Here is a 19,829-nt window from a genome sequence, read left to right as displayed (position 1 = left end):
TAATTAAGGATTGTAAACATGCATTTGTAAATATATAGAAACTTATAACCGCACATTTAAATTGGATCTTGGATAAACCTACAGATGCTTCTTTTTCTTTCTTAGTGATTCTTTGTTTATTTATTGTTTGTGTGCAAATGCATGACTAATAACAGTGTAGCATTAGATATAAACCATAGCTCAGTACGCATCTTGGTTTTAGAGAAAAACTGCAAATGTCAGTGTTCACAGAAACTAAGCCTTAAGAACATAGAAAAATAAAAACCTTGTTAGTAAAGAGGTCAAAGGTAGCAGTTATCCTGTGAAGCACTACAGGTTTGGTCTACTGGTAATTAGACGATACATAAAAAAACATGTCATATGTGTTCTTCCAGATTGAGCTAACCAGAGCCCAACAGGCCATATGTCAATTAAAAAGTTTAATTAGGTGTAACATTGAGTTATAATACGACACGGAACTAAATTACATCTCCAAAGACAAAAATACAAATCAAAAAATGTTAAACACTCATTACTAACCTGATGTGACACTGTTTAAATCCTAGTAGGGATCAACCCCACTCTAAGCTCCCATCCTGGTCACACACTCATGTACTCAACTTCATAGGATGCATAGTTGCGCTTATTTTTTATTTGGAGCAATATGCTCTTATATGCATGTGGTAAATGTGAGAACAGCTTTCAAACTTAGCTTGTGCACATCTAATTGTCCTTTGACAATTCAATACTTTTTTTTGTCCTTATCCTCCTATAAAATTTACTTTCACTTTGATTTTCTTTTATTCAAGATCCATAAAACCAGACTTTATTCTCTCTTGAAACATGTTTCAAACCTGTGCATAAAGTCACACAAACATTCCAGACATGTTAATCTGTCTTGTCTTTCCCTGTATGAAATCCTGCCAGCATATAATGTTTGATTCTGGACCCTGTATCCTCTTGTTGGTCTCATTCCTAAAAGTGATTGTGTTATCAGTTAATGAAATTTAAAGAAAAAATGCCCTCATCTAGGTTCGTACAAAACTTTAATGTATTTTGTTTTTGTCCAATACTGCTAGTTTGACAAACTTGCAAAATTGAATCATTTGTGTAACTGGTTTTATGCAATGAAAGCATTACTCAGTTTTAAAAGCACTTTCAGCACCACATTTTTATGTACTATAGAAAAAACACATGTTCCTTTTACTTGTCTAAAGTTCAATAAATCTGATTTGGATCTATCTGTAAAGTCTTCTTCACAAATCTAAATTAAAAATGAAGAATTTTGATGAAGATACACTTTATTATATATCTTACTACATTTAATGATATTGATTAGATGCATAGTTACATCTACAGTTAAGCCCAAATTTATTCATACTCCTTGGAGATTTAGATTTACAGTAATTTTTTGTTAACCAGAATTTTCTTTCTAATAGGAAATATGTTAGGCATCTATCAGAACATGATAAAACAATGAAAAAGGACAATCAGTTTGAAAATAAACAGTGATTTATACATTTTGTAAAAATAGCATGTTGAAAATTATTTAAAACCTGCTCAGCAATCAATTTATTTAGTTTATATAGCGTTAATTCACAACACATCGTCTCAAGACACTTTGCAAAAACATTCTAGTGATTAAACAATGCAGTCAAATTCAGTTTATTAATTGATTTGGCTAAAATGTTTTCTGTCCAAGGAAACCCAGGAGATTGCATCAAGTCACTGACTTGCAGCATTCACTCCTCCTGGATGACTATGTAGCGACAGTGGGCAGTCGCTTGCATTGTGTCGTTGACTTTGCAGTAATCCCTCATAATGAGCTTGCTTGTAGCGACAGTGGAAAGGAAATCTTCCCTTTAACAGAAACTCGAGGAACTACCAGTAAACCTGCAGCCTGAGAGCAAAGTGCTCTGTTAGGAACATGGAACAACCAGATCTCTGATGTATGATGGAGCTTAATTATTAAAGGCTTTACATGTGAGAAGGAGAATCTGAATTTTTTTTATGGATTTAACAGAGAGCCAAAGAAGGGAAACTGAAAAAGGAGAAATATGATTTCTGTTTTTAATTTTCTGCAGAATTCTTGCTGCAGCGTTTCAAATAAGCTGAAGTCTTTTAACTGCATTTTATGGACATCCTGATTGGCCAAGGATTGTAATAGTCCAGCCTTGAAGTAACAAATGCATGGAGTAGTTTTTCGGTGTCACTCCTGGATAGGATATTTCTAATTTTGGCAATATTCCAGAAGTGAAACAAGGAAATCTTAGAAACTTGTTTAATATGGGATTTAAATTACATGTCCTGGTCCAAAATAACACCAAGGCCCATTCCTTTATTGAGGCTCAATTTTAATGGCTACCTAACTGACTGTATTTATCAGGATGTATGGATAAATATAGCTCATTGTTATCAGCATCAGTGCATCAATGGAAAAATCATTTTGGCATTACAGCAATAAGACCCTCCTTATAGTTGCTGACCAGCTTTTTTCACATTTTCACTGGTAGTATGACAATTTATCTTTGGCGCGGAGCGCTAGGTATTTGAGGTTTGAGGGCCTCTTTGCCATCATTTTAATCAACAGCTCCTGAGACACTCAATTGAATTTAAGTCAGGACTCTGGGTGGGCCACTCCAAACGTTTAATATTACATCCAGTCAGAAGAAATAGGTGGGTCAAATTAAATCTGCCAGGAGTATAAATAATTTTAACTTTGTATGATACAAATATGAAATTTAATATAATGTGTGAAAGTAAAATGTGTTTGCTGAGGTAATTTTCTAGTGCTTTTGACATTTCTCTCAATTTGAATGATCACAATGAATCCCAAAATGAATGCTTACATATGGTACAGTTAACATGGTTACCTAAGTTTTTGTTTAGGGTCACCAGCTGAATGCCTATACTTGAAATGGCTGCCGCCTTGTATCACATCCAGCTGCATGGTTGGTATCTGTGGATCCGTGTGGGCTGGTACCGCAACATCCATCAAAATAAAGGTTGCATGTGTTGAGCACAGCTTTACTCTATGGCATTTTAGGGTCCTTAAAGGACAATTGAAGCTCGCTGTAATGAATAACGCATCAGCTTTGCTGGGGCTGCCAGCAGCCACAAGGGCACTATCTGTCACATTCATCACGAGAGGGAAGGGTTGCTTACCAAACACAGGTGTGTGTGGACAAATGGGGATGTTTTGTTTGAACCTTTTAGATCCTGTGTTTAGGAAGGAGGAAAGGAGGAGGAAAAGTTGATAGCTGAAATTTTAATGGGGTCGGAAAGATGATTATAAGGGGGTTAGAGTCTGAGGTTGTCCTGGTCCAGAGGGGTTTGAGAAACACAAAGAGCTACAGCTCCCAGAGGACCTTCCTCCATCAGCCCACCCTGCATATATTACCAGCTTGATTACTCTCATGCTCCAGCCACAAATGTAGCTATAATATATGTTTTCTTTCTCCCACACACAGGCTTTTCACAAGTATGCTTAGATCCCCATGGGCAAACTCTGTGATCATGACTAGTTCCCATGGTTATGTTGCTATGTATTTTCCTCATTCTAATTATTCTTAATTCCACTAAATACTCATACTTTATCTTAGTATATGTATTATTCTATAACATGATTAAAAGAGTGAAAAATATATATATATTATCATAAAAAGGGAAAATCTTGTTTTATTTATAAAAATATCCAAATCCACTAAAAGAATCCCTAGAGAGTTATGTGCCAAGATTGCAGAAGACTTTTATTCCAGTTTAATTATCGTTATTAGATTTATTGCATAGTTGCCTCACATGGCTCTGGTGTTAATTAAATCAAATGGACTGATACAAAAAATGTATTGCCTAAATCCATAGCCAGAATGTCATGAACAGACAAGACTTAAAAGACACACAAACATTCCGGTAGGACCTTTGATATAAAAGGATTTTTGTGTTTCTGTGCTGGGAGTGCAGTTTCTTAGTAAAGTGTCAGCATTGGCCTAAAGGGTTAGAATGCAAACCCCAGGAGATGTTTTCCTGGGTTGCTGTGAGAAAATAATTTTATTTTTCTAGCCATATTTTGATTGAGAGTAAAAAGATCTGAGTTGATTTATTGACCTATCAAGCTTTTCTTGGATCATATCTATTTTACAGATGTGTGTTTTCTGTATTTTCTCATTGTAAACCTGGCTCTGTGGAGGGCGCACACACACTGTCTTGTCTCAAATCTTCTCTGATGTCTTTTCATAGCAAATATCCAGTTTAAACCATATTCTGGGAAACTAACTGTTCAATATTATTGTTATTTTGTCATCTGTCATGAATCCCTGCTTTTTCCTTCTCATTTCACAGTCCATTGGTGTGTACTGCTCTTTTTATTTTAATCTCTGAGATCTGGCCTAAACAGAGATCCCAGTATTACTTCTCAGCCACACCGACCTTTTGTTTGGAATACTAAGGTACTGAATAGGCCTAATCAACAGGTATTGATTATTTTATGCTGACTGCCTGTTTCTTGTGCATTGTTTTCTGTTCAGCATGCCCGCAATAAATTGTTTCAAAGTAAATGTTTAGGGGGTTGGAGCCTCTGAGGATATAATGATTCGTAAAATATTTGTTTTAACACGTCTTAAACTGGGAATAAATCAGGAACAGCGAGACAGCATTTTATCAAACTATCAAGCCAGACACATTCAATCATGTCGCCATCACTGGGTCACATCCAGGGTAAACACACATACAAACAAATAGGGAACACCTGCTCATTCGCATGCATGCACACAGTCACACGGTGATGGGAGAGCAATTGGCTGCAACAGAGGAGAGGCCAACTCCTGGAGTTGGTTGCTAATGGCTACAGGATCCAGGGGAGCAGGAAAAGATGTTGATGATGACAATGTCACTCTCAGCCAACCAGGTCCTGAAAGGAACAGGATACTTACTCAAACCGATTCAGGCCAATTGGTACATTTTTTGTGTTCACAGATACACACCTTCAAGGACACACAACTACACAGTGAAATGGAGGAACAATTTTCTTCTAGCAAGGCAGCTGTGTGTTATTATAGCTGTCAGAAATAGGCTCTCCTCCAAAAGGCCTTTTTGGCTCCAGCTGCAGTGTTTGAATTGATTTTTCTTCCCTATATAACTGGGAGTATTTTATATCTGCTATATTCAGCATATAATTTCCCAAAACATAGATTTAGTTTTATGTAAAAATAGCAAAACAAAAAAGAAAAAAAGAATTTTTATTGTTAACAAACCCAACTAATTTCAGAATTGTACAGTGCTGTGAAAAACATTTGACCTCTTAGAGATCTCTTTTGTTTTTTCTTTTTGTTATATTTAAAAGTGTTAATATTGGAATGACAACCTGTTTTTTTTTAAACATGTACGGCCTGTTTAAGGTCATGCCACAGCACCCCTTAACATTTAAGTTCAGACCTTGACTAGGCCACTCCAAATCTCCCAATTTTATTTTCTATTTTTTTCAAACGTTCAGAAGTAGACTTGCTGGAGTGATTTGGATAATCATCCTGCTGTATAATACAAGGGAACTTGAACTGATGGTCGGAAAGTCTCCTTCAGGATTTTATGGTAGAGAGCCGAATTGATGATTGTGTCAATTTCAGCCACTGTTTTTGATCCTGGAACTGTAAAGCATCTCACTTCCACCATCATGTTTGACTATATGTGATGTTCTTTTTCTGAAACTTGTTACTTTTACAGCAGATTTATTAAGACATGCACCTAAAAAAGTCTAACTTTTGTCTCATCAGTCCTGAGGATATATCCCGAAAAGTCTTGGGGTTCATCAAGAAGTTCCTTTTGGTCAGCATTGCTCTAGGTCTTGGAACTCTCACATGGATGCCATTTTTGCAGTCTCTTTCTCACTGTTGAATAACAAAAGCTGACTTTTAGTGAGGCAATTGAGGTCTGCAGTTTTTTAGATGTTCTGCGTTCTTTTGTGACCTGCTGGAAGAATTGTATACGCACTCTTGGGGTAATTTTGGTAGGCTGACCACTTCTGGCAAGGATCACCACTGCTCATGTGCCCTCTAGTTGTAAATAATGGCTCTCACTTTTGTACACTGCAGTCCCAAAGTCTTTAAAACGGTGTTTGAATCCTTCCTAGACAGATAGATGTCAATGACTGTTTCTCATTTGTGCTTGAACTTTTGTATTTTGGGATGTGTTGCTTTTTGTTGTCTTATAGCCTTATAGCCTCATGTTTTCGCAAAGGTTCTATTATTGGGTTCTTTCTAATACTACAGGCCATGGAGAAATAAAACCTGAATTTGGTTAAAATATAACATAGCAAGAGGGTTTTCGCATAGTCAGGCTGGTTTGGTTAGTTTATACCCCTAATTAATTAAATCATGACTTACCCTGGTTATGTTGGACTGATGTTAAAATTTGTTTCATCTGAAACATTTAGATGTGTCAACAAAGCAAAACCGGAAATTAAACACTGTATGCCAGCTGTAATATCTGTATTTAATGTGTTAGCCGTTGCTTTTTATTAAGTCTCTCTGGGTAAGTGGGTGATAATGGATGTTTCAGTTATGATGGAAATCATTTCCCTTGTCTATCTATCAATGCCCTTGTTTGCAGCATGCACAACCAAAGAGGAGCCTGGAAGTATCAATGAAGTTTTCACCAAACTACATATTTCATCTAGATCATATGTTCCTCATCTTTCTTGCATACAGTTATATTTAATAAATCAGAATATGCGTCCCGATAAGACTCTCTGTCGGATTATACTAAAAATAACAACCTTTAATCAGGTATGATACATGCTTTTCATTAAGCTCACATTTCTGTATTAAAAATGTTTTTATTGGTTTGATATAATATTCTCTATATACATAATAACCTCTTTTGAACCTCTTTTAAATGTTTTCATTAGCTGGAAGTGGGAAATCATCATAATTAGCAGAAACAAAGTCTTGAAAACATCAGTCTGTGTGTAATTAATCTATATAATGTGTTTAACTTAGTGAATTGAGTTACTGAAATAAATGAACTTTTCAATAACAATGCAATTTATTGAATATGACTGTATATAAAATTTCAGTTTTGTAATTTGAATTTAAAGCTTGTTTTTAGTATATTTTAGTCATGTTGATCTGAGATGTCCCCTGCCTTATGACACTCGATTCAGTCATTGTAACAGTCGGCCAACCAGACCAACGATGCCACTGAAGATGATGTAAGGGTACGTCAACCCCTTAGTACAGCTCCAATACTCTGCTGTTTAAATTATTACATTATAGTTAGTTCAACTGATGATAGTTGCCTAGACTTATTGTTTTTTATTGAGACAGTAAACTGTCAATAATGTGGTTCAGTGTAGTTTTCAGCAGGACTTTGATGGCTTCCTCTGCAGTCTTTCAGTTGCTGTTATTTTCCGTTTGAGTGCAGAAATACATAATTTCTTCCACTTGGCTGCTTGTAGATCATCAAAACAAGCTCAGTGAGGGGGAAAGATGAGAAGAAAAGTATCAGTGCTCAGAGGAGGTGAGCATTAATGCACCTTCTGAGATGAGCAGGAGGTAATGACAGGACAACAAAGGTGGAAGGATCGAAAAGAGATGCTAAATTGACAGACTAGAGGCTCCAGTCCACCACCCCTCACCAGCAGTGTTGCAATGAGGTGTGACCAACATTGTCAATGCACTCTGATCTCTATTGACCAGATGATGATTAATATTAGTCATGTTTGCTGACGCTGAGAGCAGAACATAAACCTTATTGTTGTTCTAATGGTCCGTGACTATGTAACCAGCCCTGACTAATTGGGTTAATCTGACAGTGGACAATCCTAAAACGAGGTTTCACTCTAGATCTATTAGACTTCACATTTTGAAGGTTTTTAGCTTTTTTTTTGCTTTGTTTCTTCAGTGGAGATCATTTTAGGAGAGATAAAACTATTGGGCCATTAAGTTAATGTTTATAGATATAAGGACAAACGTTTTTTTTTTTTATCAAAGATTGTTGATTCAAATATAAAAAAACAAATAGGGGGTCTCTCTGTGATGCCGATTTGATTTTTCCTCCTCATTGCATAAACTAAATTGTTTTTCAGCAGCAGCTGAATGTTTTGCATTCATTAGATCTGTACTACAGACCTCAATCAAATACATAACAGGCTCATACATATGCAAACAGGAGCTGTGCAATTAGGTGTAGATGTCTGACCATTTAGAGAAACAGGAATAGTCAAATACCAGAGACTACGCCATGAGTCAAATGGTGGACTTTATGTTTGCTCTGTTGTTTACTGTGTGTCTTATACTTTCTGCAAAGACACACGTCTTAGATTTATTAAGGCAATTTTTCATCAGGCTCAAATATTTAATTTAAACCTCTACAGGACAGATGTTTGCATGTTGAAGTATAGCAAATTTGAAACATTCACCTGACCCTTAAACCCATGAATATTTAAGTTACTTGAGAAACTGACTCCCTTATGATAATGGATAACGTCCCATTTCTGACACACAGTATAAATCTGAAGTGTTTAGCACTGGAATGTAGTGCCACACTACTGTTTTAGATGAAATTAGAATTTTAAATGGTTTATTTCTGTAACAGAAAGGTTTTTATGGTTGTAACACGGGATGTGCTGGCATGTCATTCTCACTGTGCGATGACTTAAAAATACTACAGCCTCATTGTATCACAGTATTTTATGGGAAGAAACTTGTACCATCAGAATCTGAATTTGAATTGCTCAGACTGTTGCATTTGCGAAATTTGAAATTAAATGCAATGGTTTGAAAATGAATTTCACTAACCTGAAACTGGTTTTAGCGGTTTGAAACTTAATTCATTACCATTGAAAATGTATTTCGTTGTATTAAAAATTCAGTTTGACTACATTAACTTTCAGGTCTGAAATTCAATTTCAGTTCCAAAATTCAGTTTTATGTGTCACACATCCGGGTCCTTGAAGCCACAGATTAATCAAACACAGATTCATCGATTTACATTTCATATGATTGTTTCATGAGCTTGATGGATGTCAATCACCAAGTCAAATGAGCATCTACAAGAAGTGTCATATAAACAAATGATGGTCAAACAGTAACACTTATGCTACCTCTAGCTATTATCTAAACATGTCACAATAGCATAGTGTGTCGCTGCTGTTACGTCGGTCTGCGTTCAAGGACCCGGATGTGTGACACAAAAATCTGCATTTTGGAACTGAAATTTAATTATAGAACTGAAAGTGAAAGTAATCAAACTGAATTTTCAATACAAAGCAAAGCAATTTTTATAGCAAACACATTCACTTTCAAGGCAGACAAATTCAGTTTAAAACCATTAAATTCAGTTTCAGGTTAGTGAAATTCATTTTCGAACCAATGCATTTAATTTCAAATTACGCAAATACAGGTCTGAGCAGTTCAAATTAAGATTCTGATGGCACAAGTTTCTTCCCATAGTATTTGCACAAAAATCTACGACATAATGTATCACATTATCTAATTGTTTTATTTTATTCATACTACTGCGGTGCATATTGATTATTATAGTTATTATTATTTTGCATTTAGCTAAAATTTTGGGTAAAGACCTACTAAATTTACTTAAGTATTTATTTAAGTATTTACAATCACAGGCCACTTTATTAGGTACACCTTCCTAGTACCGGGTTGGACCCCCTTTTGCCTTCAGAACTGCCTTAATCCTTCATGGCATAGATTCAACAAGGTACTGGAAACATTCCTCAGAGAGTCTGGTCCATATTGACATGATAGCATCACACAGATGCTGCAGATTTGTCGGCTGCACATCCATGATGCCAATCTCCCATTCCACTACATCCCAAAGGTGCTCTATTGGATTGAGATCTGGTGACTGTGGAGGTCATTTGAGTCCAGTGAACTCATTGTCATGTTCAAGAATCCAGTCTGAGATGATTTGTGCTTTATGATATGGCGCGTTATCCTGCTGGAAGTAACCATCAGAAGATGGGTACACTGTGGTCATAAAGGGATGGACATGGTCAGCAACAATACTCAGGTAAACTGTGGCGTTGACACGATGCTCAATTGGTACTAAGGGGCCCAAAGTGTGCCAAGAAAATATCGCCCACACCATTACACCACCACCAGCAGCCTGAACCGTTGATACAAGGCAGGATGGATCCATGCTTTCATGTTGTTGACACCAAATTCTGACCCTACCATCTGAATGTCGCAGCAAAAATCAAGACTCATCAGACCAGGCAACGTTTTTCCAATCTTCTATTGTCTAATTTTGGTGAGCCTGTGTGAATTGTAGCCTCAGTTTCCTGTTCTTAGCTGACAGGAGTGGCACCCGGTGTGGTCTTCTGCTGCTGAAGCCCATCTGCCTCAAGGTTCGACGTATTGTGCGTTCAGAGTTGCTCTTCTGCATGCCTTGGTTGTAACGAGTGGTTATTTGAGTTACTGTTGCCTTTCTATCAGCTCGAACCAGTCTGGCCATTCTCCTCTGACCTCTGGCATCAACAAGGCATTTGCGCCCACAGAACTGCAGCTCATTGGATATTTTCTCTTTTTTGGACCATTCTCTGTAAACCCTAGAGATGGTAGTGCGTGAAAATCCCAGTAGATCAGCAGTTTCTGAAATACTCAGACCAGCCTGTCTGGCACCAACAGCCACGTTCAAAGTCACTTAAATTACCTTTCTTCCCCATTCTGATGCTTGGTTTGAACTGCCATGTCTACATGCCTAAATGCATTGAGTTGCTGCCATGTGATTGACTGATTAGAATTTTGTGTTAACAAGCAGTTGGACAGGTGTACCTAATAAAGTGGCCGGTAAGTGTTTGTACATACTGTAATTGCACAGAAAAATATATCTTTTTTACTGTTCTGCTCTTTATATGGAAACGGAAGTAAAACAGGTTGATATTAGCTGGTTTATTAACCAGAGTAGGCAACATGCAGTCTGCTCTTTAACAGACTTGCTGCTTGTAGTTTGCCAGCTGTACAGTAGTTTCAACACCTGTTACCTGTGATGGTAGCAGCCCATTAATTTCCAACCCTTAACTGTGTTTTTTTTTTATACATAGCATGATAAAACATTTAAGAAATTTATAAATATTTCAATAAATTACAGTAAATATGTTCAAAAAAGCTAAATGTTTCTTTTCTGGAAGCAAGAGAAAGTGTAGAAACCCGTTTCAGCTAGCTAACCGGGAGTGTGCAGCTTAGGTTGGGGACTAGGAGGTGGAGCACCACAGTATGCTCCATATAGCTTAAACAACTCTGGATAGTTTAGGATTTCTCTCGGACAGCCTATTAATAGGACTTCAGATGGTCGGAATGACATGACAGAACAGTCATGTGATTTTTTTTAAATCGTAACTTTTTAATCATGGTATACTTTGATACTGGTAACTGGCAAATGCCTAAATGTAACTGGTTAAAGTTACTGTAACATAGCAAAGTTCAACTCCAGTGTTGTCTTCTCAACTGGAAAAAATATTACAAAGCGTAAAAATGCTTTTGCATCTTTGGAAATATCTGTAATTTAAAACAAGTGTCAATTTATACTGGACATAAGAGAATTCTTCTTAGATTCTCCCTTCAGAATGTGTCCACAGTAACAACACCTTTTAAAACAGCTGAAAGCAGACCTGTTAAAGAAGATTAGATTTTTCTCAATCATTATATTAGGAGAGATCTGAACAGTACGTGACTTTGCATACTGAGGCACCTATAATTTTCCATATCCTTTGTTAGACTGCTGCCAGCCATGGCAGACTATAGGACATGTGATATTGATGAAAACCATCAGATTAGAAATATAACACTGATATGGCTCAGAATGCAATTAGATTTAATAAATACTAAGCACAATTTAGTTGAATTGGGACAGACATTACAGCTCCTGTATTAGAAAGGTTTAGTGTATAATATCTGCACAGCAGACTTCACTGTTAAATATATATTTTAATGTTGTGGATTTCACAGGCTCGGATTGTCTGAGAAAGTTTGAGAGATGTGACAGAAGCTGAAATGTCCTGGTGACGTTTTTAGTGAATGAGATAAAGCAGAATTTGTTTCAAACTGTTATCAGTTTGCCTTTTTCACACAGTCCGTATCTACCTGCAGAGAGATGCAGGAAGTCAGTGAGATCCTCTGAAAAACTGTTCTGATCTTCAAGGCCCTGTGGAATGCTGGGAGGAGAAAGAGAAAGGTCTGGGCCAAACTTTCCCCTCGTTCTGTCTGTCAGAGATAAAACTTCACACCAGCAGCTTTGTAAATTAAGAAGCTGCTGAAAAAAAAGAAGGAAGAAAAACAGAAAATGAATTTAAAAAAAACTAAATGAAGGAGAGAGTGATCCAGACAGACGATACCTAAAGGGACCTTTGTGTTTTCCTTTTCTCAGAAGATGTTGAGTAATTAACTTTGCCTTCCTTGTCAGTAATGCTGTGCCGTTTGTTTGAATCTTACATTACACTATCCATTTCTGTTCTCTGTCAGCTTCCACTTCTATCCCACCGTAATTCCTATCCTCTTATCTATCCATTTAACCTTCTCTCTGCTTTGAACCCATGCACATTTGGGCCTTTGCTAAGCTACCACCACAGTGCTTTTTGTTTTAGTAGCATGTTCCCTAAATGTGTGCCCACTCTGAGGTTAACTAGAGTGTATATATTGCAGCTAATAAAGGATACAGGAAAGCTCAAAATGAAATGGTTTGGAAAAAGCAGACACACTCAGCATGCCGTCATTGGTAAGTCAGTTGTCATGTATTGTTTTGCAGGAAACATTAAGTAGAAAACTAGCCTTTGCAAACATGACCCATTTCAGTGTTGCTCTCAGAAACTTTGCCTGTTAGAGTAATTATGTAAACTTTGAGGTCTTATTTTGGGTAATTGCTGCAGAGAGAACACTTTTCTGTCTTGTAAATGTGTTTAGCTGCTTCATTCTGAATGATAAAGCTATTTTACAGTCTGCTTTTTAAGCGCTTTTTAAAAGTTTATTTTTTCTTTGCCTTTGACTGTAATTTACTGATTCACTGACTCCATGTCGACTACAGCAGGCTTTTTTCCCCTAGTCTGCGATTTGACAAGAGACGCACCAATAAATCAGCTGTTGATCATATAGTTTTCAGCTTGTTTGGCCCTGACCAGTTGGAAACTCTCAAATCTGATATTTTTCTAAAGAGTGAATGCCTTAAATGTAGGTGCTGCCAGAGCAGGCTGACTACAACACTCTGCTGTATGGAGGTTGAACTATTTTAGTATCAGTAAGCTTTTAAAGATTAAGTCAGAGAAAGCTCAAAAACTTTAAAAGCTATTTAAAAGGAATGCATTTTTTACATATGGAGACATGAGAGAGAATGAGAGAAAGAAAGAGACATCAGCAGATAACAGGAAGGCTGAATAGAGTACAGAAAAGTTGCTGTTCTTTGTCCTTTGATTTCCTAATGCCTGTTATGCAACATTGAGAATTTGGTGATTAAAATTAACCTAATCGTGGCAAAGCGTGTGATCCATATCAGTCCTCGACACAGCTTTCCCGGGTTCGAGTCCCAGAGACCTATGCCTCATGTCTTCCCAGTCTCTCCACCCCACTTCTTGTCTGCCTACTTTCAAAAGATAACAAAAATAAAGGCCACTAGTGCCACAGAAAACAAACAAGAAAAAAATCTGACTTGTTTTTTCACTATAAGAAAGCATATAATTAAAAAGGTTTGGCTTGAGAATAACCTGCAGGACAGAAGTGAAGTTGAGTAATCTAGGTGTAAAAGCAATAAAGTCACATTCCGCTGAAAAAGCTGAAAGAGGTGAAAAACGCAAATTTAAATTGACGACGTTAACTTGCTAAGCTAAAGTTATTATTAGGTAACATATTTAATAGTCCTAAATTAAATTTAGTGAAACTTCCAGAAACCCTGTTTACAACAGCTCCTTTCTCATACACGCAGTGTGGCGTCACCTCTGCTTCTGAAAGAAACAATAATAGCAATCCACGGCAGGAAAGAAGTTCTTAAAGACAACATATATCAGAAATTGGCCACATTTTGATCAGTGCATGGTTTACTTTAAACTCTTTTAATATAGCAATGATGTTTATAGCTGAACAAACCGGTAGCTCTCTTGTGAACCTGAGCTCTACATGGGCAGCAAGACATACATTGTGTTCATACCTGTGCTTTCCCTTATCCTGAAATATGAAAGCTGTCTGTCATTGGATAGATAAAAAATATTAACACTTTTCTGTTGTTTTTAATAAAATGTAATTAATTTACATAAGCGGTTGCTTGTGTCATTTCCTTAAAATGAGTTTAGTCTTAATTTAATCTAGCATTTTATCATCTGAAATGTCAATAGTCCTTGCCTTACTTAGACAGTTCAGCTTCTGCCATGTCTACAAGCATCTTATGTTGTTCAGTGATTTGAAACTCTCTCCATACAGTTAAAACTTTTGTCTCTGTCTCTTCCTGTATCATATTTCTGCTTATATTCCACCCTCACTCTGTTAGGCTCTCTTGTAATTTCCAAGTGTGTTTGGGTGTTGTGTCTTTTCCCTCTGGTTCCTAGGATCATCTCACACCCCATCTGGCCTCATGCCTCTACTTCTTTATTCAAATGACTGCTGGTTAATTTGCTCATCCCATGTGTCACACAACAAGCAAAGCCAATACATTTAACCCCTCTCCAAATATGCTGAATATACAGTTCTGTTCATTGTTTGATATGCATCCTTCTTAGTTAGGTTTTCTGAAGTGCTTTGCTTAGACCCTTGTTGTATGAACAGTATACATTGTATTGGGATCAACAGCTTCTCTTCATCCTGCCTCCGGTACTCCCTGGCTGGCATCCTAGCCTGGAGAGTGTGCAATCTTAATGCTCCCCTGGCCTCGATGAGAGAGATGATTGGTAGAATTAATTGTGGCTGCAGGGCTGAATGGGAATAAGTGAGAAAAAAAGGCGGAATGGAGGAAAGGGGTGCAGCTGGGAGCTGGTGTTCGTGTTGCGCTCACTTCCTTAAAGCCTGCCAGTGGAGGAGATCGAGTTTATTTCCATGCATTCCCTTTTTTGGTCCCACTAGATTAATATCAGGCCTGAATGAAGTCAACCCTATTTTCTTTTATAGCTCAGTTTGTCTTTCTCTGTGATTTACACCTGTGGGCTTGCAGGGGGGAGATAATAGGATCTTCTACAGCAACAATCATAATGTAATGGCCTGCTTGCATCCCCTGAGAATAATGTTATCTGTGTGGTGTCATTAAATGGGATTAACAGGCCTTAAAAACAGAGACATGCAATTTTTGCAGGGTGTCTTCATGTGTGTCATTCTTTTAGGAGATTGTAAAGAAAGATAAGCTGTATTCTCCACTCTTCAGTGTAATGGCAGATGATATCTGAAGTTCAAACAGAGGAAACCACTGGGCCCCCGTTTTTATGTTTTTTCCTGTCCCTTTTAAATGAACATCAATTTCTATTTATTGTGAGGATAATATATTATTTATATACCAACACAGAAACTTTTAGAAAATTGAAAGTTTATGATTTTTTAGTTGGGAATTTGTCTGTTTGTGATTGTCGTCTCCAAATCCTTCTCCTGGTCACCAGGTTTAAGGGTCTCGATGAAGGATTTATACGATAGTTTTAATGGGGTTGCTTCACAGAATGCCTGTATAGGAATATAAAAAGCTGGGGGTGGGGAGTGTGTGTGTCTATGTGAGCAAACTGTTTCGGGGGTGAGTGGAGTGGGGTTCTGGGGAAGCTGTCTCATCATTTATTTATACAGTCTACAGAAGAAGGGGTTAGTGTAGAGAGGGAGGCTGCAGTCTACAAGCCGCCCTGGGAATACTGTAGGTCAAGAGTTGTTTTTCTTGCTACCAGCACAATTCTTTAAAAAAAAAAGTGAATCTAACAAATAGGCATAACATACTGGACTAGATCTCATGTTTATCCTGAATTTTTTTCTCCAAATATGTCTGTTTTGTTCTAAATCGTTATTGATGCAGAGTTTACCCTACTTGGTAGCACACTGGATGCTGTATTATATATATATATACACACACACAAATGTTTTCGTAATGTTTATATATTTTTTAAATCTATTATTGGTTTTTCAAAAATGTCAAAACTTTGTTGTTTGGATCGAGTAATAATCAACAAATCCAAAACATTTACTTGTAAGCCGTAAAGATTCATTTCAATAATTTATTAGACTGAATAACAGCAAGACAAAATGGGCTTTATAATTGTGTGCCTGTAAATTATATGTTAGTAAATATAATTAGGACATATTAATTTTTTTTCTTGTTAATCTAGATGAAATAAATTCTTAATAAATAGTAGTTGTGGTGCCAGAAGTACACTCTCCTACAGAAACAGGTTGTTTATTCCCAACTGCTGTATTAAATCTTTCCCACACACGCACATCCCAGGCCAGAGCTTTCATTACTGCAGGGTACCTTTAAAAGTTGGCTGGAGGATATGCTGTAGGGTTCCTCTTTGTACCATGCTGTCTGTATGTCAGCTTGGCTACAGCTATCCTTTTGCAGACAACCAAGATGTCACTTGTAAAGTAGGTAATTTACATCTCAAAAATAACAAAATAGAGTGTTGACAATTGTTATTGTATCATGCAGAAGTCTACAGACGAATACACTATATTTCTTATTTAGGTTTGTCTTGGCTATCATTCTCTATATCTTTCATGGCTTTAAACTGGATTTATGAAGACGGCTGAACTCTTGAAAGTTGTCTCTGCCATCATTTCTCCAGATAAGATAATGAGAAACCATGCGGTGTGACATGACTAAGACTCTACCTCCTCATTTCAAGTGGCAAATTAAATTTGGGAATGAAACTGAAACCTTGGCTACATCTCCACAATGTACAGATCTTATGTTAATGAGGTTTAGATGCATTTTTTTTCACAGAATTCAATTTGTATGTGGCTAATAAGACTTTGAATGCTGTAAGTATTAGAAGTGTGGGATTTAGAGGAAGCAGCAAGGCGGAATGAGAAAAATCAAAGATAAACCTTTAGATTTGTCTTTTTCTAATTGTTGTTTGAAGATGTGCTGCAAAGGGAAACACCACTTGATATTATTAGAAACATGTAACGTGCATTACAAAAATGTTTAAACCCCTTTTTCAAATGTATACTTTTTTCAGGTTACAGCCACAAGCTTCTGTGTATTTTATTTGGGTTTTATATGACAGACCAACACAAGATAGAGCATAATTAGGAAATAAAAAGAAACATAAATTGTTTTCTATTTTTGGGGAAAAAACTAATCTGAAAAGTGTGGTGTGTGTTTAGTATTTCCTCCAATAACCCTGAATAAAATACAGTGAAAGCAATTTACTTCAGAAGTCTCTAATTAGTAAATATATCTCAGTATAAATACAGCTGTTCTGTGAAGGTCTCAGAGATTTGTTAGAGAAGATTAGTGAATAAACAGCATCATGAGGACCAAAGAGCAGAGGTTTAAAGAAGTTTAAAGCAGAGTTAGACTATACAAAAGTATATATAAGAGTATTTGAACATCTCATAGAGCTCTGTTCAATTCATCATCTGAAAATGGAAAGAATAAAAAGCACAACTTAAAACCTGGCAACACATGGCCATCCACCTAAACACACAGTCTGTACAAGGCAATCAGAGAAGCACCCAAGATGTTCTTGTTAACTTCTGAAGAGCTGCAGAGATCCACAACTTGGCTGGAAGAATCTGTTGACCAACTAGTAGTGTTGGACTTAACAAATCTATCCTCAATGGAAGAGTAGCATGAAGAACCCCTTTGTTGAAACAAATTTGTAAGATGTCCAATTGTAGATTGCTACTAGCCATGCAGGGGACACAGCTAACATGTAGAAGAAGGAGCTCTGGTCAAATTAGAAAGAAATTAAACTTTTAGGTCTGCATGGAAATTGCTGTTTGTGACAGAAAACCATTGCTACACATCTCCTTTAGCATCCCGGCCACACTGTTAAATGGTAGCATGATGTGAGGATGCTTTTCTTTATCAGTGACTGTGAAGCTGGTCAGTGTTTAGTTCTAATGAAGCTAGATGCAAGACAATTCTTAAAGAAAGCTGTTACAGGGACCAAAAAGCATCTGACTGGGGCAGGGGTTTGCCTTCCAGCAGGACAACATCCCTAAACATACAGTCAGGGCTGCAGTCGAAAAGTTTACATCAAAGCTTAGTCATTTGACAGAATTGCCTAGTCAAAGTCTAGACCTGAATCCAATTGAGAATCAATGACAAGACAGCTTGGAGGAGTTCTGTGTTTTAGTGAGCCATTTTGCAAAGAAGAGTGTCCTTGGATTTCTGTTTAGCTTCAGATATGTTTTAGCTACTGCTGCCTGCTATTGTCAGACCCTAATCAGCTTCATTCTGTCCACCTGCTCCATTCCCATCAGTCTCACCTGTGCCATGCCTTATATTTACTCTTCCGTTCTGTTACTCCCTGCTGGACAATACTGTTTGTCATGCCAAGCCTGCTCACGACTTTACGGTTCGCTTTTTACCAAACCAAGCCTGTCCATGTCTATGCCTGCACCTGCTACCACCTGCCTGCTGTCAGTTTTCCTTTTGATTATTTATTAAATATTTTCACTTACAATGCTGCCTTTGCCCACCTGTCTGCATTTGGGTCCTATTCCGAAAGCCACTACCTTTGACAGTTTCTAGATGTATTCGTTTTCTTCTTTTAGTCCAGAATGACAAAGGTTCTAGGGGTATGAATAGATTTATACCAGGCACAGTAAATAATATGTGTAATTCCTCCAGGTACAGACAGACGCAAGTGGGTTTTCTTAACTGATGAATTTATTGAAGCCATCTTGGTATAGATTCAAAACACACCGTGAAAACTAAAACACAGACAAGACAATAATTAGCTTAATTAAAAATAAAGACAATTAGCAAATAAACTACTTTACAGCATAAAAACAGACAAAATACCTCGTTGGCTGAGTACCAAGTAAGGAATTAGGAAAAACCTATTTTCTTCTTGGTTTTGCTTCCTTTCTTAAACCTTTCTGTCCATGCTCTTTTCTTTCTGCGTTCTTTCCCCTTTTCTTCCTGAGATCGCTGTTTTTCTTCTTGACATATCTCTATACAACACACGTATACTCTGACACCACAGCGCCCTCTAGTGACGCTTCACAAAATTAACTTAAAATACACAGAAACTTGTAGAAATAGAGATGTGGCAGTTACACTCCCACCAAATCTCACACTCTTAACAGTGAGATTTCCATAACACAAATTCAAACTGACACAGAGTCTGAACAGCAAAATAAATAAAATAAACATTATTCTGCTTCTAGCAAAGCAATAACCTTATGTATAGGTCTTTCTAATGAAACTGTTTTCGTCACTAGTTTATCATTTTTGTTAGATGTCCTCTCGCTAACTAAGAGTCTAACCTTTCTCACTTTATTATCTGCTCCAGGATAGACAGCTGTGACTTTAGCTAGCTTCCATTCGTTACGTGGTGCAAGCTCTTCTTGTAGAAGCACTATATCATTTATCTGCAGATCTCTTCTGTGTGCATTCCACTTCTGTCTTGGTTGCAAGTTGAGTAAATATTCTTTCCTCCAACGGATCCAAAACTTGTTGGCCAAATATTGTACTCTTCTCCATCTTTTTTGAAGATACAAATCTTCTTTCATGAACTCTCCTGGTGGAGGTTGAACAATGGTTGACTTCATAGTTAGGATGTGGTTAGGTGTCAGCGGTTCGGGGCCTGTAGGATCATTCAAATGTTCCACAGAGAGTGGCCTGCTGTTGATAATCGCCATAACTTCGTACAACAAAGTTCTCAAAGATGTAGTGTCGAGTCTTTTCATTGAATGGTCGAGAACAGCTGAAAGAATACT

At 37.1% G+C, this 19,829-nt stretch overlaps 1 protein-coding gene and 1 long non-coding RNA gene across 3 annotated transcripts in view; one reads left to right on the top strand and one right to left on the bottom strand.

Annotated features, from left to right (window-relative positions):
• xpr1a (xenotropic and polytropic retrovirus receptor 1a) overlaps window positions 1-19,829 on the top strand; it is a 108,614-nt gene that overhangs the window by 41,110 nt on the left and 47,675 nt on the right. The window lies entirely within an intron of this gene.
• LOC124874484 lies at window positions 18,753-19,678 on the bottom strand. The gene is made up of 2 exons (XR_007039815.1): window positions 18,910-19,678; window positions 18,753-18,818 (listed from the first exon to the last, which is right to left on the bottom strand). It is a non-coding gene; the product is annotated as an uncharacterized LOC124874484 (long non-coding RNA).

The sequence above is a fragment of the Girardinichthys multiradiatus genome, chromosome 9 (assembly GCF_021462225.1).
Source record: "Girardinichthys multiradiatus isolate DD_20200921_A chromosome 9, DD_fGirMul_XY1, whole genome shotgun sequence".
NCBI lineage: Eukaryota > Metazoa > Chordata > Actinopteri > Cyprinodontiformes > Goodeidae > Girardinichthys > Girardinichthys multiradiatus.
The sequence above is the reverse complement of the archived record's forward strand: the minus strand, read 5'-3'. Positions and strand labels throughout refer to the sequence as shown.